The following is a 21,742-nucleotide window of genomic DNA, read 5'->3' as shown; positions in this document are numbered from 1 at the left end:
TGTACTGTTGATGTGGACTGGCCACGTGGTTGGCGGTGGTGGCCATCTTGAGTGCTGGTACAGGCAACATGTGCCTGGGGTGCAAGGGGCCATTTTGAAGAGAGGCAGTGTCTGAGGCCTGCACTTATTTTGCCTACTTTTCATCCATTATGCCCAGGGGTAGTGAGTGGTGCATGGGCCTAGTCTTTCTGTGGGGTGTCTTCTTGAATTTAAATACCATTGAGGCCATGTGTGAGAAGTTGGCCTGATAGGTGATGTTTCCAATTCTGGAACCACCTGGTATCAGACCAAACAATCCCTAATGGTGTCTGGTTGTAAGTCAACCTTATTAGACAAGCTATCCTAAGGGTAGCATGGACTAAGCAGCCTAAAGGCTTAACTTAAGAGGTCGTGTTAAGCGAGCTGTTTTACCACATACAATCCTGTAATATCAAATGAAAGGACACCACACAAGTATATATTATAAAAATATATGTATTTATTACTAAAAACAATACCCAGTATTCTTTATGGATAAAGGGGCACAAGCGTTAAATTAAAAGCACAGTATAACATACAAAGTTGCACAATTTTGGATGAGGCCAAGGAGCCACTCAAACCATATACTAAAAAAATGGTATAAGAGAGACCATTCGATCAGTGGTTAGGCCTAGGGCCTAGGGAATCGCTGGGAGCAGTCGGGACAAGCAATGCTGAAGTCGGGAAAAGCCCGCGGGATTCGGGTGCAGTGCAGAAAGTGCACGCATGCATCAATGTTAACCAATGGTGCGTAAAAGTTACACAAATAGAGTTTAAGGACACTTCCGCTAAACCTAGAGGAACAAAACTTAAGACACAGACCCTAGAGGTGTGTACCAGTGTGGGAACACCGGCGTTGCAATGTTACCTCACCACAGGAAGCGGGTGCACAGGGTCGAAGTTGAGTCGGGTTTCGTCACGCAGGTTCTTGGTGCTTGGAGCTGAAATGGCTGCAGGCGAGGTGAAGGAGAAGTGTCCGGTGGAGTCCAAGGGTGGACTCAAGTCGAAAAGTACCTGAAAGCAGAGGGGACAGAGTCTGGGTCACTCAGCAGTGACCAGGGTGGAACCAGGGTGGAACCAGGCAATGTCTGGCGCAATCAGGTGGTTGTCGAGGAGCTTCTCTCCGCTGTCACGTGGGCTCTGGGCATCTACGATGTCCAGGAGCGGGTCACGATCTGTCCCACGCAGGCTCTCGCCGTCGGCGCTGTCGGCTTCAAGATTAGAGCAAACAACACTTGGCAAAAGCAATCCACGCGGAACTGGGAGATTGCTTCTCACTCAAACCAGGAGGGTCAGAGTGGGGGCTCCTTTTCAGGGGAGCTGGTGCAAATCTGGAGCAACCAGAATCGCAAGTCGTATTTCAAGTTTCGTCGGCACAGGGGCCACAAGCCGGCTGGCAAGGGACCGGGCCAACGCGTTGAGCCAAAAGAAGCAGAAGGGTCCCACGCAGCACTCGTCAAGTGTGGAGGGCTGAACTTCGGTGCAAGAGTGGCTCAGGGTTGGGGCTTCTCAAACCCCGGTGTACAGCTTCGAGGGTCACTCGTGGGCTGCACGGACAGCGTCTCGTGGTCTTTCCAAGATGGCGTGCCCCACGCTTCCGGTCGCCTCCACGGGTCTCAGCTTTGAAGGGACTGTGGATCGGGCTGTTTGAAGGCAGGCAAGCTTGATCTCGTCAATCTCTGTCGCTCGAGTTCCGGCAGGAACTGCAACAAAGCAGATGTTGATGGCTGGATGGTGCCTGTTTGCACAGGGTGGTCACTCCTTGACCACAAGGGAGATTCTTCAGTCTTCTACGTCGAGTAGGATGTCGAAGGGTCCAGAGTTTCATTTCTTATGTTTCATCAGGATAATCTGAAGTGCATTGGCACTGCTCCCATTCTTATACCAATCTAGGGGGCTGGATTACCTGCTAGGTCCCCTCCTATGGGTGGGACCCAGGAAGTGGGTGGATACACCCCCTTCCCTTGATCCAGGCCGCGCTGGCATGAGGGCTGGAGTGCCCCAGAACCGGTTTGGCCGGATTATGCAAGGGGCAGCCTTGTGCTCCCCATGCAGTGTCTGGTTTCTTTCAAACCTCCCTGCTACAATCCACTATCTCCTGTCTGGGGGGGTGTGACACCTCCCTGCGACAGGAAACCCTTTGTCCAGGCCCCCTTAGCTGAGTTTCGGTCAGCTGCAGGGGGTCAGACCTGTGTCTGTGGCAGAAGCATCCATTTTGTGGATCTGAGGCTCTTTTAAAATTAACCGCATTTCAGTAAAGTAACATGTCTTCTCCCTCTAGAGGGGTGGAATGCTATCCCCGTCACCAGAACTGGCGAGGGGATAGTATTCCAAATCGTATGACACCTTACACGACATGTTTTGATAAAGCCAAACCAAAGTTGCTATATAACCGCGAGGATTATAATGCACTTACGAGTATACGGTATGGCATTATCCTGAAACAGCTTAGGGAGTTGTTCCCGACAGCTGCAGACAGGCTCAGCTCATGCTAGAGCTCCATCTCACATTAAACCACGCACTCTGCCTCCAGGATTGATGAGGCCTTCCACAGGAGTGGCTCACAGGTTTATATGTGTCCAGATATAGGTTTAGATATAGGTATACTATATCTAAGTAAGGGGTGATTACACCACCTTACCCCAGCTGAGTGATCAGCCAGTTGTGTCAATTTAAGAACCAGCCAGGGGTGGCAAAAGATATGCTGCAGCCCCTGGTAGGCCTTGGTGGCTCCTATGCCCTGGGAACCTATAGTGCATTATACAGGGGCTGACAAGGAGTCCATTTTCAATTGTGGTATGTACCTATAGCACATGTATCATTAATTTAGTGAGAGTACAGCAGGCTGGGGGTCTGATTAGCAGGCCCACAGCCTCAGTAGTCCAAAACCAGTGAAGCAAAAAGCATAAATTTGGGGTGACCATAGGATAGCAGACCCTTCTCTCCTACACAACACCCCCCCAAACGCAGGGACATTAAACTAACCTTGACCAGATAAGTCTTCATGTTCTAAGTGGAAGTACCTGGAGAGACCATCTGCATTACCATGGTCAGTCCCTGGGCGGTGCTCCACTGTAAAGTCCATCCCCTGTAGGGAAATGGACCACCTGAGCAGTTTGGGATTTTCACCCTTCATCAGATTGAGCCACAAGAGGGGCTTATGGTCTGTCTGAACTAGGAAGTGAGTTCCAAACAAGTAGGACCTTCTTCAGGGCCCAAACCACAGCAAAGGCCTCCCTCTCAATGGCTGACCAACGTTTCTCCCTGGGGGTCAGCCTTCTGCTAATAAAAGCAATGGGCTGGTCTTGACCATCTTGATTAAGTTGTGAAAGCACAGCTCCCACCCCCAACTCAGAAGCATCTGTCTGTACAATGAACTGTTTGGAGTAGTCATGACTCTTCAGGATAGGTGCAGAGCACATGGCCTTCTTCAGGTCATCAAATGCCTTCTGACAGCTAACTGTCCACTGAACCTTCTTTGGCATCTTCTTGGATGTCAAGTCATTTAATGGTGTCACAATGGACCCATAGTTTTTCACAATCTTTCTGTAATACCCAGTCAGGCCCAAGAAGGCTCTGACTTGTGTCTGGGTAACTGGAGGAGCCCAGTCCTGTATGGTCTGGATTTTGCTCTCCAGTGGCTGAACCTGACCTCCACCTACTAGGTGGCCCAGGTATACAACCTTGCTCTGCCCTATCTGGCACTTGGTAGCCTTGATAGTCAGGCCTGCCTTTTGCAGGGCCTCCAGAACCTTCTTCAGGTGGATCAGGTGATCCTCCCAGGTGGAGCTAAAGACAGCAATATAATCTAGATATGCTGCACAAAAGTCATCCAACCCAGCAAGGACTTGATTCACCAACCTTTGGAAGGTGGCAGGTGCATTCTTCAAACCAAAGGGCATCACCACAAACTGATAATGTCCACTGGGGGTAGAGAATGCTGTCTTGGCTTTTGACTCCTCAGCTAGTCTGATTTGCCAGTAGCCAGCTGTCAAATCAAATGTGCTCAGAAACTTGGCAGAAGCCAATCTGTCAATGAGCTCATCTGCTCTTGGAATGGGATGTGCATCTGTCCTAGTGACAGCATTGAGACCTCTGTAGTCCACACAAAATGTCATTTCTCTCTTTCCATCTTGGGTATGAGGTTTTGGCACAAGGACTACTGGGCTGGCCCATGGGCTTCCTGATGGCTCAATCACTCCAAGCTCCAGCATCTTTTGCACCTCAGCCTTGATGCAATCCCTGACATGGTCAGGTTGCCTGTAGATCTTATTCTTGACAGGCAGACTATCACCAGTGTCCACCTCATGGGTGCACCAGTTAGTCTGGCTGGGTGTGAGTAAAAATAAATGTCTGTGAGCTTGCAAAACTTGTCTGCAGTCCATCTGTTGCTGGTCAGTGAGGCTGCCTGCCAAGGCTACTCCATCAACTGAACCATCATCAGGGTTCTGAGAAAGCAGGTCTGGGAGAGGGTCACTCTCTTCCTCCTGTTCCCCATCTGTGGCCACGAGCAAGCTCATGTCCTCCCTGTCCACAAATGCTTTCAAACGATTCACATGGAGCACCCTGTGGGGGCTCCTAGGGGTTCCAAAGTCAACCAGGTAGGTGACTTCTCCCTTTTTCTCAATGATAGGGTAGGGTCCAGTCCATTTGTCCTGGAGTGCTGCTGGGGCCACTGGCTCCAACACCCACACCTTCTGCCCTGGCTGGAACTCAACCAGAACAGCCTTTTGTAATTCTTGGCTGGCCTCTAGGTTTTTGGATGCTCTCTCCATATACTCAGCCATCCTGGAGCGGAGACCAAGTACATAGTCCACTACATCTAGCTTAGGCTTTTTGAGAGGTAACTCCCATCCTTCCTTCACCAAACATAGTGGACCCCTCACAGGGTGGCCAAACAAAAGTTCAAAAGGGCTGTAGCCAACCCCCTTCTGTGGGACCTCTCTGTAAGCAAAGAGCAAGCAGGGTAAAAGAATGTCCCATTTCCGCCTAAGCTTATCTGGTAATCCTTTTATCATTCCCTTGAGGGTCTTGTTGAATCTCTCCACAAGCCCATTGCACTGTGGGTGATGGGGTGTGGTAAACTTGTAGTTTACTCCACATTCCTTCCACATTGCTTTCAAATAGCTAGACATGAAGTTAGTACCTCTGTCTGACAATACCTCCTTTGGAAAGCCCACTCTTGAGAAAACTGCAATGAGGGCTTTTGCCACCACAGGTGCTGTGGTGGTCCTCAGAGGAATAGCCTCTGGATACCTGGTGGCATGATCCACTACCACCAGTATAAATCTGTTCCCAGATGCTGTTTGAGGATCCATGGGACCCAAAATATCTATTCCAACTCTTTCAAAGGGTACCCCCACCACAGGTAGTGGTATGAGGGGGGCCTTTGTTGTGCCACCTGACTTACCACTGGCTTGGCAAGTGACACAGGAGCGACAAAACTCCTTGACATTTTCTGACATATGAGGCCAGTGAAAGTGTGAAACAAGCCTGTCCAACGTTTTATTCTGGCCTAAGTGTCCTGCAAGGGAAATATCATGGGCCAAGGTAAGAAGGAAGCCCCTAAACTTCAGAGGTATAACCAACCTCCTGGCTGTACCAGGCTTGGGGTCTCTAGCCTCTGAGTAAAGGAGTCCATCATCCCAATACACCGTATGGGTACCTTGGGCATCCCCAGCAGCAGCCTGCTGTCTGAGGGGTCCAAGTGAAGGTCAATCTAATTGAGCCTCCTGCCTCAGGTCTGCCCTTGAGGGTCCCCCTGTCCCCAGAAACTCAACCTGGTCAGGTTCAAGTTCCTCAGAGACAGTCTCCTCTTGGACTGCAGAATCAGTTTCCTGTGAAACCTGATCCTCAACCTGGGGCAAGGTGGAAGGCTCAGCCTTTCCTCTCTTGCTCCTTCTCTTGGGTTGTGGTTGGTCTATTGTTCCAAGATCCACCACTGGTTCAGGAAGGCACTTCTTAGCCTGAGTCCTTGTCACTGCAAGGACATGTGCTGAAATCCCTAGCATTTCTGCATGAGTCCTGTACTCCACTTCTGAACAAACTGAGCTTTCAAGATCATTGCATAACAGACAGTCTACTGGGAGGTCTGCACTCACAACAACTTTCTTTAGGCCATCTACCCCTCCCCAGGAGAAGTTCACAACTGCCACACTATGGGAAGTAGTGGAGTTGCTTGCATTGGTCACTAGGTAACTTTCACCCAGTACAATCTGTCCAGGGTCCACAAAGTCAGGTGTCACCATGGTGACACTGGCACATGTGTCCCTGTAGGCCTGAGCCAGTTTCTCATTAATTAAAGGCATCTGCCTATATTTGCCCAGGTTACTGGGACTCACTGTAGTGGACAAAGCTAAGTCCACATCATATAGGAGAACTGCCTGAGTAGGGATTCTGACTAGGCCTGATCCTACTTCAGTGCCCAGGGTTAACCCTACTACACCCTTTGGCTGTGTTCCACCACTGCTTACTGAACTAGGGGGTGCAGGTGCTTTAGGAGCTGCAGTGGTGGGGACTGGATTTATCTTGGTGCATTCACTGCCCCAGTGCGAAACTGGATTGCAGGTATTACACCAAGGTTTCTTTGGGCCATCATTCTTCTTTTTCTTGTTTCCATTTTGGGACCCACCCTCCTTATTACTATTTTGGGGGCCTGAAGACTTCTGGTCTTTTTCTTTATCTTTCTGATTTCCACCCTTCTGGTCTGTTTTCTTCTGGTCACCACCTTGGTTCTGGGGTTTCTGCTTAATCCTTGTTCTGACCCATTTGTCTGCCTTCTTTCCCAATTCTTGGGGAGAGGTCAGATCAGAGTCAATAAGGTATTGATGCAACAGCTGGTTTGTACAGTTATTAAGGATCTGTTCTCTCATGATAAGATTGTACAATCCTGTATAGTCTGAAACTTTACTTCCCTGCAACCAACCCTCCAGAGCCTTAGTGGCACAATCTACAAAATCAGTCCAGTCTTGAGTCTGTGCTTTTTGGGTGTCTCTGAACAACAACCTGTATTGCTCAGTGGTTAGGCCAAACCCTTCAATAAGAGCACTCTTCAAGACAGAGTAGTTTTTGGCATCCTCAGGTCTAACTGTGAGGAGCCCGTCCCTCCCTTTCTCTGAAAAGGAGTACCATACAATTGCAGCCCACTGTTCCTGAGGAACCTGCTGTACCATGCAGGCTCTCTCAAGAGCAGTCATCCATTTGTGGATGTCATCCCCTTCCTTGTAGGGGGCCAAAATTTCTGTCAGGTTTCTATTATCATAGCTCGTGTCTTTTTCTCTAGGAATTATGCTGCCACCAGTGGCATCTAAGCCACTTAACTTTTGCTCTCTTGCCAAGGCAAGTCTAGCTTGAGCCAGGGCTACCTCCTCCCTCTCTATCTGGAGTTTGACAGCCTTCATCCTGGCCCTATGTTCTATCTTCTGAGAAGAAGTCATTCCTCTCTGAGATTCTCTTGAGGCACTAGAAATATGAGAGTCCCCTGAGGTGTGGTATATAAATAAATAATACCGGATCTAGGTTTTACTGGACATAGCAATAACAGATAGCTCAATAAATAAGAGTCAAGATTCGAGGTAGTAGGAGTTGCAGGTTTAATACAGCATAAAGGACAGGAACAGGACAACCTGCACAGGAATAGGAGGACAGGACCCTGCAGGGGGGACAGGGAATGAACTGGCGTAGCCCGGCAGCTGCCGGGGCTGGATCTGGGATGAGCGCGCTAACATTTAATAACAATACACAAGTATATATACTAAAACAGTTGCATTACAGTGAATACAATAGGCGGAGCAGTGGGTGTGGTCAATAGCAGTCGCGAAAGATAAGGGTGAAAGTGGGTGTAACAGAGGCGTATACATAGACATGTGATGTAAACGTAACAGAACATGTCATAAATGGGGCGGAAACATGGAGGGGTCTACCTAAGGAGCCGGGACCTCTAACCTAATGGTGCGCGTAAACTGACAGTGACGTGTTACTAGGAGAAGCTGGGGGCTATGAACTATGTGCTAGGAGCAGAGACTGAAGTCTGGAGAGTCAGGGCGACATGTACCTAAACAGTATCTAGTATCTGATGTTTAGAGAACATGTTGATAGAATCCAAAAGTTATCGGGGTAAAGGCTAACAGACTCTAAGACTGGAGCATGCATTATTCTACATGTAGTGCGTGATGAAGAATATTAAATGACCATAAATACAGTATTTCTCTTACATGGAGACGTAAAGGCTAGACAATGACGGAAACTATTGATGCGATTCAGTAGCTTTAGGAATGCAGAGAAGGAGGGCTGGACTGATAACGAGAATCAAAACATACTCTTGGCAGACTCAGAGGCAGAGCCAGGCTGAACCGGGCACTGTGAGGCAGGAAGTAAGTGAAGGGTCAGGAACACAGGTGGGGGCTGTATCGCTCCTCAGCGAGGGCTCAGGAGACAGAAGCTGAATCTGGTGTCCAGGCCCTTTTGAGGCCTAGAAACGGGGACTTTACAATGAAATAACGTGCACACTGAGAAACGTGGCAACGTGACTTTACATAGGCCTGATATTCGTAGTATTCACGAGGACTGGGAACTGGCATACTAGAGGTGGACACAACTATAATTGCGTCTTTAATCGGACATGGGGAATACATATGCATATTAATCATGCACACATAACATAAGATGGAGGACACGTAGGGACACAGAACATGGCAAAATTTACTTTTCCACATTCCCTCCTTGTCACTACGTTTCCATCAGGAAACATCAATATTCATGATACCATCTATCATTTCATACAGTATCATTTGCTCGTCTCGAATTTTCTTGGAACGGGATTTAGAACGGGACTTGGGACTAGGAATACAAGAGGTAGCACAAATGCCACAAATCGCGGGGCCACATTGTATACAGAGGCAGCAACTGAATATGATCGCTACTGCAATACCTAGAAAGGACAAGACTTTCCATCCCCAGACGGAAATTATATTCCAGAACCAACCGGACCATGTCCAGGTGCCTGGATCTTGGTGTAACAGATGGGCAATTTTATGGAGTCTGGTTATAGCTGAATAAACAGACGGCGCGTTATTAGGAATGAAAATGCAGCAACTAGATCCGATGACTCTACAGGCCCCGCCCCTATCGGCCAGTATGACGTCAAGGACGAGACGATTCTGGAGCACGACAAATCTCATAGCAGATTGCTCTTCGGTTAAGTTACCTAGGGCAGAGGCAGTCTCATTCACTACTGCTTCAAGGGTTCTGGTTAACCTACGGATTAACTTACTATTCTGGATAGGTCCTATAAAGAAGAAGAAACCTCTATTGAAATCTGTATACTGTTCTAGAGCAGTTTCAGTATAATCGACAATTGGGGACTCGATCTCCCTTTTATGTCTAAAGTGTACTAGATGTGTGTTTCTATGATAATCAGATGGGGCTAGGAAAACAGGTGGCAGTAGGAAGGCAATGTAACAGGTACCCTCCCAATCGAGGGGCAGACGAACATATGCGGTCTGACCACAAACAAAATAAGAATGACGTGAAGCTTTGAAAATAGATTTCCCACTGTCACTATACTTGACAATAGTAGTACAATCACTATGTCCTACATGTACGGAACCATTATTTCGGACACATAATTCGCCTTTGACTGGTAGTACTGATATAGCAGGTAAGTCTGGAGTAGAATCAGACTGAACATTCAGGACCATGAAATTCGAAGAATAATTACCTAAGTTATAAACTTAATTTTCTAGATCTAACCCTGTTCTGTGGGGAAGACCTTGCTTGTCTGGAAAACATGTACTGTTAAGAAAAGACATATCTGTTGAGGATGACGTTAACGTGGACCATGCTCCACACGAACCATTATGTGAAAATGGATAAGGAAAGAGTGGCAGAACTCCCTTCGGTGTCTGAAAAGGGGGGAGTCGACCACACACCCAACAATTAGTGGCATTGCTGGTCTGGTGTGAATAATGTAACATGCGGATAAAGGAATTATTACGCATAGCGAGACGATAAGAAAGTTCATGAGGAGGTAGATCACTAAACGTGTGCTCTACTGTAACATTAGAAGACTTATTTACATGAGAAACTGGAAAATACAAATAAAAAGCATAACTGGTGCAGGTGAACATAAGGCTGAAAACCAATATGAAACTTAGAAAAACGATACATCGAATTGAGTTTTGACTAACTCTCTCACTATGGGGGTCTATTTTATACATGTCAGAAACCGGTCTAACCGTTTCACCTAGGGGAGGACTTAGACAATCAAACTGGCTGACTTATTTTACTAGACCTCAGTTTTTGCTTATACTCCTGTTGCGGAGTTTTCTCTAACAGGGAGGGTTCAGTAACATTGTCTTTTGCGGGACAGTCCTTAAGAATAGTACTTTGGCAGTCCTTTAAATCCTCGGAAATGTTCTTAGAAACAGGCTTCAATCCATAAAATTTCTTTATATGCGAAAGATGCACCCAGCCTTTTCTTCCCTCCAACTTCACGGCTGTACGGGTGGCCAGGAGGACCTGTCGGGGCTCCTTCCAGCGAGGCTCCAGCGGACTTGAACGATCAAAGTTCCTGACCAGAACCATGCATCCGGGAACGATTTCATGCGGTGCCACCTCGGTATTGTCTGGAAATGCGGCAGCAACCTGTGAACGACAAGAGTGTAGGGCAGACATCAAGGAAGCTAGGTAATCTGTCAGCATATTACTTGAAACATCGGTAATACTTCGGGGTCTAGGTGTACCCCACATGTTAGGGGGGCGGCCGAATACGACCTCGTACGGGGACAGACCTGATCTGGAATGTGCGACCATGCGCATATAGAACAAGGCAACTGGCAGGGCTATTATCCAGTCTACACCTTTCTCTTTACATACTTTGGCGAGGCGGATTTTCAGGGTCTGGTTATGTCTCTCTACGAGACCAGCTGCTTCTGGATGGCGTACACAATGGAACTTCCACTGGTACCCTAACAAAAGGGAAACATGTTTCATCCACTCAGATGAGAATGGCTGGCCGTTATCAGAATATACGACTCTAGGGAGTCCATAACGGGGGAAGAACTCACGAACCAACTGCTTGGCAGTGGTCGCGGCTGTGTAATCTGGGACTGGATATGCCTCTGTCCACCTGGACAAAGCGCATACAACTACAAGAACATACTTGAAACCTCGACATCGCTCCATCTGAATATAATCCATCTGGAGGACTTCAAAAGGGTGGTCAGGGGGTTGGAATCCACCTTGTTCCACCGGGACACTTTTACCTGGATTAAACTGGCAACATATCATACAGGTACGGACTTTCTGCTTGGCTGCAGCTCGTAAATGCTTGTTGAACCAAATGTCCTGGATACTATCTAACATGGCTTTTTCTCCTAAATGTGCTGGACTATGTGCGGTATTGATAATGACTTGAACCATAGAGTCGGGGAGAAACCATGTGGCTCTACCCTTCGTTACCCATCCCTGATCTGTCTGGACCCCTCCTTGTTCGGACCATTTCTTGATTTCATCAGGAGTAGCATGTAACTGGATATCTATGACATCTTGAGTAGGGTCCTTAACTGTCATACAGGTAGTCGGATCTGGAGTATGTGTCTGTGTCGGATTAGCTGAAATGTCTGGAGTCTGTGCTGTAAGCTTGGCTGTGCGATCTGCTAGATCATTACCTTGGGAAATAGTGTCAGTAACTTTCGTATGTGCTTTGCATTTCATGATAGCAATGGATGTCGGTAAGTGTATGGCATCTAACAGAGCCTGAATAAGGAGACCATGCTGAATCTTGGTTCCATGAGAAGTCATGAAACCTCTCTCCTGCCAGAGCACTCCGAAGTCGTGTACAACTCCAAATGCGTAACGTGAATCTGTGTAAACATTAACTTTCAGGTTCTTAGCGTGTATGCAGGCTTGAGTCAGAGCTACTAGCTCCGCTGCTTGAGCAGACAGGGTGTCAATACGGTGTGTCTCTATAACTTCAGTGTCAGTAGTCACTGCATACGCGGCTACTAGTTCCCCTGTACTTGTTCTCATACATGAACCATCCACGTAAAGTGTCAGGTCGGGATCTGGTAATGGAATATCTGTCAGATCTTGTCTTGGCTTAGTCATGATATTAACTACTTCCACACAGTCGTGTGTGGCAGGATTTGAAATAACTGATGGTAACAGTGTAGCAGGATTTAGAACGTTGCAGCGTCTGATTTCTATGTGTGGCTGGAACAGTGTCAATTCATAACCTGTTAAACGTGCAATTGTCAAGTGCTGAGTCTGTGTTCGGTTTAAAAGAACTTCCACGGAGTGTGGAACTTGTACTGTCAGGGAGTGTCCTAATACTATGGAATCACTTTGTCTGATAGCTAATGCTGTGGCTGCAACTGACTTGAGGCACGCAGGCAGAGCCTGGGCTACTGGATCTAATGTGCTCGAAAAATAAGCACAAGGCTTGTATTGTCCTGCTTGATCTTGTGTGAGAACAGATAATGCTGTACCTTCACGTTCAGTGACGAAAAGTGTAAAAGGCTTACTGTAGTTCGGTGTAGCTAGAACTGGAGCTTGGCATAGAGCTTTCTTTAACTCATTAAAACTAAGTGTATGTTCAGATGTCCAAGGGAGGACAGTCGATACGGCTGCCTCCTGTGTCGTTAACTGTATCAGTGGTTTGGCTAGAAATGCATACTGAGGAATCCATTGTCTACAATAAGAAGTAAGGCCGATAAAAGCACGTACCTCCTTCTGTGTCTTGGGCTGAGGAAGACTCGCTATTAACTGGATGCGGTCTGGTGTCAACTGCCTACCCCTCTTGGACAGTAAGTGGCCTAAGTAGATCACTTGCTGTACACAGAATTGAAGCTTCGAAGGGGACACCTTGTGCCCCATCTCGGCAAGGAAATACAAGACTGTAAGTGATGCTCGCTCGCAAGCACGTTCAGAACGGGCTGTGATCAGTAGATCATCGACATACTGGAGCAGGGCAGTGTCAGTTGGCATGTGAATGTTGTCTAGTTGTCTCTTGAGTGCTTGACTGTAAATACTAGGACTTTCTGTGAAACCTTGAGGAGCGCGTGTGAACATATAGCTCCTTCCATTTAAACAAAATCCGAAAAGAAACTGACTGTCTGGATGAATGGGGACACTGAAAAACGCGTTCTTGAGGTCTATGACTGTAAAAAATGAGGCTTCGGAATCAATGGCTGTCAATAGGGAAGAGATATCTGGAACAACTGGGTACTGGGGAATAATACATTTATTGAGTTCTCGAAGGTCAATCACTAATCGATATACTGGGGGTGCATTTGGGTCAGTACGTTTCATTACTGGAATGATCGGAGAATTACATACATTGGAGTCAGTTTCTACAACTACTCCTTGAGCCATGAGCTCGTCGATAATTTTGGATAAGGCTGCTACAGCCTCAGGTGGCAATCTGTACTGTCTGATTCGTGGTAACACTACACCTGGCTTGAGAGTCACACGATGGGGTGTGATTTGCATATAGCCAACATCAGTTGGACCTTGCGCCCATAGATGCTGCGGGACATTAGACAATCTCGGATCAAAATCTCGTAATACATAGTGACCCTTGAAGTCACGTAGGAACAATCGTATTCCCTCGGGGGAACAGCAAATGACTGCACCTAACTCTTTCAGTGTCTTAATGCCTAATACATTTTCTGGGCATGACTTTGTAAGTAATAGATCAGTAGTGCGGGACAGTGGACCTACTTCTAGAGTGACTGGCTTTGATATCTCGTTTACAATAGGCTTTCCTGAAAATCCAAGGGAAACATTTCTAGAGCCTGAGAGCGGAGCCCCTGGAACTTCGGCGTGACTGATGGTGGTCCTACTTGCCCCTGTATCAATCAGAAACGTTCTGTCTTTCCCTAATACTTGGCTATGAACATAGGGACCTTCTTGATCTACAGGTATCTCGATGAGAGGCAAGCCTACCTCCCTCTCTAGGCTGTTTCATGAATATGGTTGATACTCTGGATACTCTGTCTGAGCATACTGGTACATCTGCTGTGTAACATGCTGTGTTGCAGCAATAGGCTGCGGTGCTATAGCTGTCTGTTGTGCATTCTGTGGCTGAGAAGTCTGTGAAACTTGTTCTTGTCTGGGCGGACGTGGTCTTTCTTTAGTCTTACCAGTAGCTATATTATGTTTCAGAACTGCACACTCGTTTATAAAATGACCTGGCTGTTTACAATAATTGCAGTTCCCCTTAACGGGAGCTGCAGGATGACTGGCTTGATTCGGACCCCTCTTCTGACTGTCTTGTGGAACAGATTGTGCAACTAGTACTTTCATTTTCGTGTCTTTCATACGTTTTCTCTCATGTTCTTGCTCTTCTCTGATTCTATTCTGGTGGTACTGAAGCATCTGCAACATCTGGGACGGAGTACTTGCTTGCCAGGTACTTTCGACTTTCAAAACTCGATTCTTAACTTGTGGGCTTGAATTCTCGACTAATTTCGTAACAAAAAGATGAGGGTATGACTCGCTACTTGTCTTGAGGCCACTGTTGATACTAAAGCATTTCTCAAATCTACAATAAAAATCACTAGTGTCTTCGTCTTGTTTCTGTTTACAGGCTGAGATTGCATCCCAGTCTTCCTTTTTAGTGGCTAATAATCTTGGCAAAACTTGTATTAACAATTCTGGTAATTCTTTACATTTATCTCCAAGACCGGTACCTGGTACTCGTGCCTTATCTTCAGCTTCTAGAACTGCCCAATCGATCTTTTTCTCTCCCACCTCCCATTCTTTTTCCTTGAGTTTCTCGTATACCCCTGCGGGCAATAGGACTTTTAGCATTTTAATTATGTCTGGATACGTGTATTCTCCCATACGGAGCATGTCTTTTAATTCTCGGTGGAACCCTGCTGGATCTTTATCATGACAGGGAATTAATTTCTTCATCTCTAGGAGTTCCATCTTTGTAATCGGGGTGTAAACCAACACTCGTTGCATTTCACCAGCTGTTGTCCTAACTGGGTGTACTTCTCGTAACGGATTCTGTCTATCTATGTAAAACGGTTTACTTTCTGGGGGTGAGACATGAACAAAATGCGGGTTCAAAAACATACTATATTTGTGACGCTGTTCTAGAATGACACTAATTAAATCGGTACCTAAACCTTTCCATCTATACTGGAGTAACTCGTTCAGGACATCGTGTAACGGACCTGGATCAGAATGTTGACCCTCATACAGAGTAATGAGGTGCTGGATCATATACATACCCACCAGTCGTTGCTCGGCTGGGGGCAGTTTCAGAAACATTTGTGCCACTATTTCATCTGGAAAAGTGGTAGAATCAGTAATCCATCGGATTGCCGATCGGACTAGTTCTTGTTCATGCATTGTACTTAACTCGTTATAACCGATTCGTGATTTCAGAATGTGATCGGTAGCTTGAAATAATTGTTCTAGAGAACCTTGTTCTGGTGCTGGATGATGAAAAACTGACTTGTGTTCTAGGCGTGAATGGCGGTCTGGAAATCTAGATTTTCCTACATACGCTATTCTGGCGGGATTCTCGTCCTCTACCTCTTCCGTAGAGTCATTTTCCTTCTCGCTTACTTGTGCTGCTTTACGTTGGTCATGTAACCTTATTATTTCCTTACGAATTTTCTTGTACATACTCTCTATACTACTGATAGTCTTGTGCTTACCCTCGGCTATATTATCACTCCACCTTGTCAGGATTCTCATTTCGGCCTGATCTTTAGTCGGGTAATCTTGTTCTCTTATTAGACAATTAATCAGAAACTTTAATATCATGAGCTGGATTTCAGCTTTCCTTTGAGACATGGCTTCGCTAATACTTTCTGGATCATTCCCTGTACGGATGAAACAATATATTCTGTCTAGATCTTCTTTCATATCTGGTAGGGTGTCCAAATACCCGGTCACCCGTCTGACACGTACGGAATATATAACCGTACTATCATCACCTGCGACTGGATCATAACGGCATTCAGTGAGAGCTCGTCGGATATCTGCAACGGACTGATATCTGGGCGTACGCTGTAACGCACATTCATGTAACTCGGCCAACGTTCTACGTTGGTGTGGTGGCGGGGTACCAGGAGGACCTCCTCCTGCGGCCCCTAAACTGGAATCGTCGACTGATACTCTTCGTGCTGGCAGAGTGGGAAATTGAAATGCAGGCTGGACCGGGGGTACCGTAACAGGTACTCCGGTGTCTGGAGGAGCAGGAATTGCCTGATTCACAGGGACTGGCGGAACAGGATTTGCATATTCTGGGACTGTGTCGTCCAAATAGGACGAAATGAAAATATCAGCTGCGGTCGGTTTGTGACGTAGCTTGGTCGGAACTAATGGTGGCGGAAAATTACTGGATGCCTCCGGGGTCGCTTTTGGCAAGCCCTCGGCAAGAAGAGGATACAAACCCTTAATAAGGGCATTCCTCTGTCTATCTGACTGTTCGGTTTTAACTCGTTCACCTATCTCGATTAATTCCCTTTCTTGGGCTCGTTCTAAGGATTCTCTACTTAATTCTGACTTTCTGATTTCTTTTTCGGTTCTTTTATGAGATTCTTTGCGCCATAACTCGATGGCATCTTTCTGTGACTGTCTGGCTTTCTTTTTCCATAATGCCTCTTCTACTCTCATGATGCACTCGGCATCCCACGTACCTGATACGGGCCATCTATACTTTTCTTCTAACTGTTTGGTATACTCTACCCATAAATCTAGATATAATATGGCACTTATGCCATGCTTTTGATACATAAAATGACCTGGACTGTCCCTAGGCGGGACAGGAACTGCTGCTTCTAGCAGACCTTTTCTGGTTTTTAGCTGACGTAGTTTAGAAAATAACGGCATGACTGAACTGTAACTTAGACACAATACGTAATTACAATACACAATGAACACGATAATTACTCCACATTCATACCACGACATTAAAATACATGAAGAACATTTAAAATAACAGTTCGAACAGAACACTACCTGGAATACTGAAAACACAATACATGAATTTTCTCGAGAACAGAACTGACTAGAACAGAAACTAGATGCACTGCTGAAACAGTACGAAACTCACCGGTCTCATAAAGAGACACGTCAGGACCCCCATCCACCGAAGTGGACACTTCGTTTTGGGTCTGTGTACCACCAAAACCCACGGACCAGAGTCAATTAGATTGACCCTGTCTAGATACTACCCCAGCAACGGTACTCACCGGGCAGCAAGAACGGAAGGCCTCGGACTGGACTGGACTGCTTCGACGCCGGACGGACGAACTTCGGGCTTCTGTTACGGGTGGGCCTCCGGATACCTCGGACCTTGGACTCTCGGCTTGGGCTCTGGTCGGGACTCGCCGCGTTCCTCCACCGCCTCGTCTGGATGCTGGACCGCCACCTCCATCTCCTCTGTGGGCCTGAGGGATACTTGAAGCAGAAATATCTGCACGTGCACGGTATGGTTCCGTCACGGCTGCAGAGGGTCAGGGGGCACGCGTGGCTTCACCGGCGCGTGGGGAAAGGGCAAGTCCCTATTCGGGCGCCATTATGTGGTATATAAATAAATAATACCGGATCTAGGTTTTACTGGACATAGCAATAACAGATAGCTCAATAAATAAGAGTCAAGATTCGAGGTAGTAGGAGTTTGCAGGTTTAATACAGCATAAAGGACAGGAACAGGACAACCTGCACAGGAATAGGAGGACAGGACCCTGCAGGGGGGACAGGGAATGAACTGGCGTAGCCCGGCAGCTGCCGGGGCTGGATCTGGGATGAGCGCGCTAACATTTAATAACAATACACAAGTATATATACTAAAACAGTTGCATTACAGTGAATACAATAGGTGGAGCAGTGGGTGTGGTCAATAGCAGTCGCGAAAGATAAGGGTGAAAGTGGGTGTAACAGAGGCGTATACATAGACATGTGATGTAAACGTAACAGAACATGTCATAAATGGGGCGGAAACATGGAGGGGGCTACCTAAGGAGCCGGGACCTCTAACCTAATGGTGCGCGTAAACTGACAGTGACGTGTTACTAGGAGAAGCTGGGGGCTATGAACTATGTGCTAGGAGCAGAGACTGAAGTCTGGAGAGTCAGGGCGACATGTACCTAAACAGTATCTAGTATCTGATGTTTAGAGAACATGTTGATAGAATCCAAAAGTTATCGGGGTAAAGGCTAACAGACTCTAAGACTGGAGCATGCATTATTCTACATGTAGTGCGTGATGAAGAATATTAAATGACCATAAATACAGTATTTCTCTTACATGGAGACGTAAAGGCTAGACAATGACGGAAACTATTGATGCGATTCAGTAGCTTTAGGAATGCAGAGAAGGAGGGCTGGACTGATAACTAGAATCAAAACATACTCTTGGCAGACTCAGAGGCAGAGCCAGGCTGAACCGGGCACTGTGAGGCAGGAAGTAAGTGAAGGGTCAGGAACACAGGTGGGGGCTGTATCGCTCCTCAGCGAGGGCTCAGGAGACAGAAGCTGAATCTGGTGTCCAGGCCCTTTTGAGGCCTAGAAACGGGGACTTTACAATGAAATAACGTGCACACTGAGAAACGTGGCAACGTGACTTTACATAGGCCTGATATTCGTAGTATTCACGAGGACTGGGAACTGGCATACTAGAGGTGGACACAACTATAATTGCGTCTTTAATCGGACATGGGGAATACATATGCATATTAATCATGCACACATAACATAAGATGGAGGACACGTAGGGACACAGAACATGGCAAAATTTACTTTTCCACATTGGGAGATCTCACTCTTCTGTTGCCTGGGAGAATGACATGGTGGGATCTGGGGAGGTGCTGGCCCTCTCCATTCCCAAGTAGGTCTAAGTTGGCCTGGTTAAGCCTGGCAACTACAACCTGGTTAACCCCTTGATCCTGATCTTCAGGGTCCTCTACTTCTGAGTCCTCCTCCTCTTCTTCCTCCTCTTCTTCCTCCTCTGGGGGGTTCTCAGCTACAGGGGGGTTCACTCCATCTCCTGATTCTAAGGGAACTGCATTCGCCTTATCTAAGTCATCCTGTTCTAGAATGGCTATCAGGGAAGGACTGGTGGGACTTCTGCCCCTTTTTAACCCCCTTGATATGCACAAGGCAACCAAGTCTTTGTGGGTTAGTTTGTCATAACTGGAAGTTGCCTTGGTAAGGTCAACTGTCACACGAGCAGACCCTGAGGCTTTTCCTGTGTCATACATGACTCTAGTGTGGTGTAAGTGATGCACCTACCTACACTAAGTGTTTCCCTACTGTACCTTGCTAGTGAGTTGTAGTCAGGGTGTGCTAATCCCTTTAATCTACAACTACTAAGTTCAGTAGAACTTAAAATGCTAAGCTTTTGATTTATATGTACCTAAGGTACTTGATGTGATCGTTCAATTTGATAAAAGATTGCAATGGTAAAACAAACAGCAAGCTCAAATCCGCACCGCTGCTCACCAATGTGAGAAGTTGGCCTGATAGGTGATGTTTCCAATTCTGGAACCACCTGGTATCAGACCAAACAATCCCTTATGGTGTCTGGTTGTAAGTCAACCTTATTAGACAAGCTATCCTAGGGGTAGCATGGACTAAGCAGCCTAAAGGCTTAACTTAAGAGGTCGTGTTAAGCGAGCTGTTTTACCACATACAATCCTGTAATATCAAATGAAAGGACACCACACAAGTATATATTATAAAAATATATGTATTTATTACTAAAAACAATCCCCAGTATTCTTTATGGATAAAGGGGCACAAGCGTTAAATCAAAAGCACAGTATAACATACAAAGTTGCACAATTTTGGATGAGGCCAAGGGGCCACTCAAACCATATACTAAAAAAATGGTATAAGAGAGACCATTCGATCAGTGGTTAGGCCTAGGGCCTAGGGAATCGCTGGGAGCAGTCGGGACAAGCAATGCTGAAGTCGGGAAAAGCCCGCGGGATTCGGGTGCAGTGCAGAAAGTGCACGCATGTATAAATGTTAACCAATGGTGCGTAAAAGTTACACAAATAGAGTTTAAGGACACTTCCGCTGAACCTAGAGGAACAAAACTTAAGACACAGACCCTACAGGTGTGTACCAGTGTGGGAACACCGGCGTTGCAATGTTACCTCACCCACAGGAAGCGGGTGCACAGGGTCGAAGTTGAGTCGGGTTTCGTCACGCAGGTTCTTGGTGCTTGGAGCTGAAAGGGCTGCAGGCGAGGTGAAGGAGAAGTGTCCGGTGGAGTCCAAGGGTGGACTCAAGTTGAAAAGTACCTGAAAGCAGAGGGGACAGAGTCTGGGTCACTCAGCAGTGACCAGGGTGGAACCAGGGTGGAACCAGGCAATGTCTGGCGCAATCAGGTGGTTGTTGAGGAGCTTCTCTCCGCTGTCACGTGGGCTCTGGGGCTTCTACGACGTCCAGGAGCGGGTCACGATCTGTCCCACGCAGGCTCTCGCCGTCGGCGCTGTCGGCTTCAAAATTGGAGCAAACAACACTTGGCAAAAGCAATCCACGCGGAACTGGGAGATTGCTTCTCACTCGAACCAGGAGGGTCAGAGTGGGGGCTCCTTTTCAGGGAAGCTGGTGCAAATCTGGAGCAACCAGAATCGCAAGTTGTATTTCAAGTTTCGTCGGCACAGGGGCCACAAGCCGGCTGGCAATGGACCGGGCCAACGCATTGAGACAAAAGAAGCAGAAGGGCCCCACGCAGCACTCGTCGAGTGTGGAGGGCTGAACTTCGGGGCAAGAGTGGCTCAGGGTTGGGGCTTCTCAAACCCCGGTGTACAGCTTCGAGGGTCACTCGTGGGCTGCACGGTCAGCGTCTTGTGGTCTTTCCAAGATGGCGTGCCCCACGTTTCCGGTGGCCTCCACGGGTCTCAGCTCTGCAGGGACTGTGGATCGGGCTGTTGGAAGGCAGGCAAGCTTAATCTCGTCGATCTCTGTCGCTCGAGTTCCGGCGGGAACTGCAACAAAGCAGACGTCGATGGCTGGATGGTGCCTGTTTGCACAGGGTGGTCACTCCTTGACCACAAGGGAGATTCTTCAGTCTTCTACATCGAGTAGGATGTCTAAGGGTCCAGAGTTTCGTTTCTTATGTTTCATCAAGATAATCTGAAGTGCATTGGCACTGCTCCCATTCTTATACCAATCTAGGGGGCTGGATTACCTGCTAGGTCCCCTCCTATGGGTGGGACCCAGGAAGTGGGTGGATATACCCCCTTCCCTTGATCCAGGCCGCGCTGGCATGAGGGCTGGAGTGCCCCAGAACCGGTTTGGCCGGATTATGCAAGGGGCAGCCTTGTGTTCCCCATGCAGTGTCTGGTTTCTTTCAAACCTCCCTGCTACAATCCACTATCTCCTGTCTGGGGGGGTGTGACACCTCCCTGCGACAGGAAACCCTTTGTCCAGGCCCCCTTGGCTGAGTTTCGGTCAGCTGCAGGGGGTCAGACCTGTGTCTGTGGCAGAAGCATCCATTTTGTGGATCTGAGGCTCTTTTAAAATTAACCGCATTTCAGTAAAGTAACATGTCTTCTCCCTCTAGAGGGGTGGAATGCTATCCCTGCGCCAGAACTGGCGAGGGGACAGTATTCCAAATCGTATGACACCTTACACGACATGTTTTGATAAAGCCAAACCAAAGTTGCTATATAACCGCGCGGATTATAATGTACTTAAGAGTATATGGTATGGCATTATCCTGACACAGCTTAGGGAGTTGTTCCCGA

Source organism: Lissotriton helveticus, chromosome 1_1, assembly GCF_964261635.1.
Source record: "Lissotriton helveticus chromosome 1_1, aLisHel1.1, whole genome shotgun sequence".
NCBI lineage: Eukaryota > Metazoa > Chordata > Amphibia > Caudata > Salamandridae > Lissotriton > Lissotriton helveticus.
Note: the sequence above shows the minus strand (reverse complement) of the source record.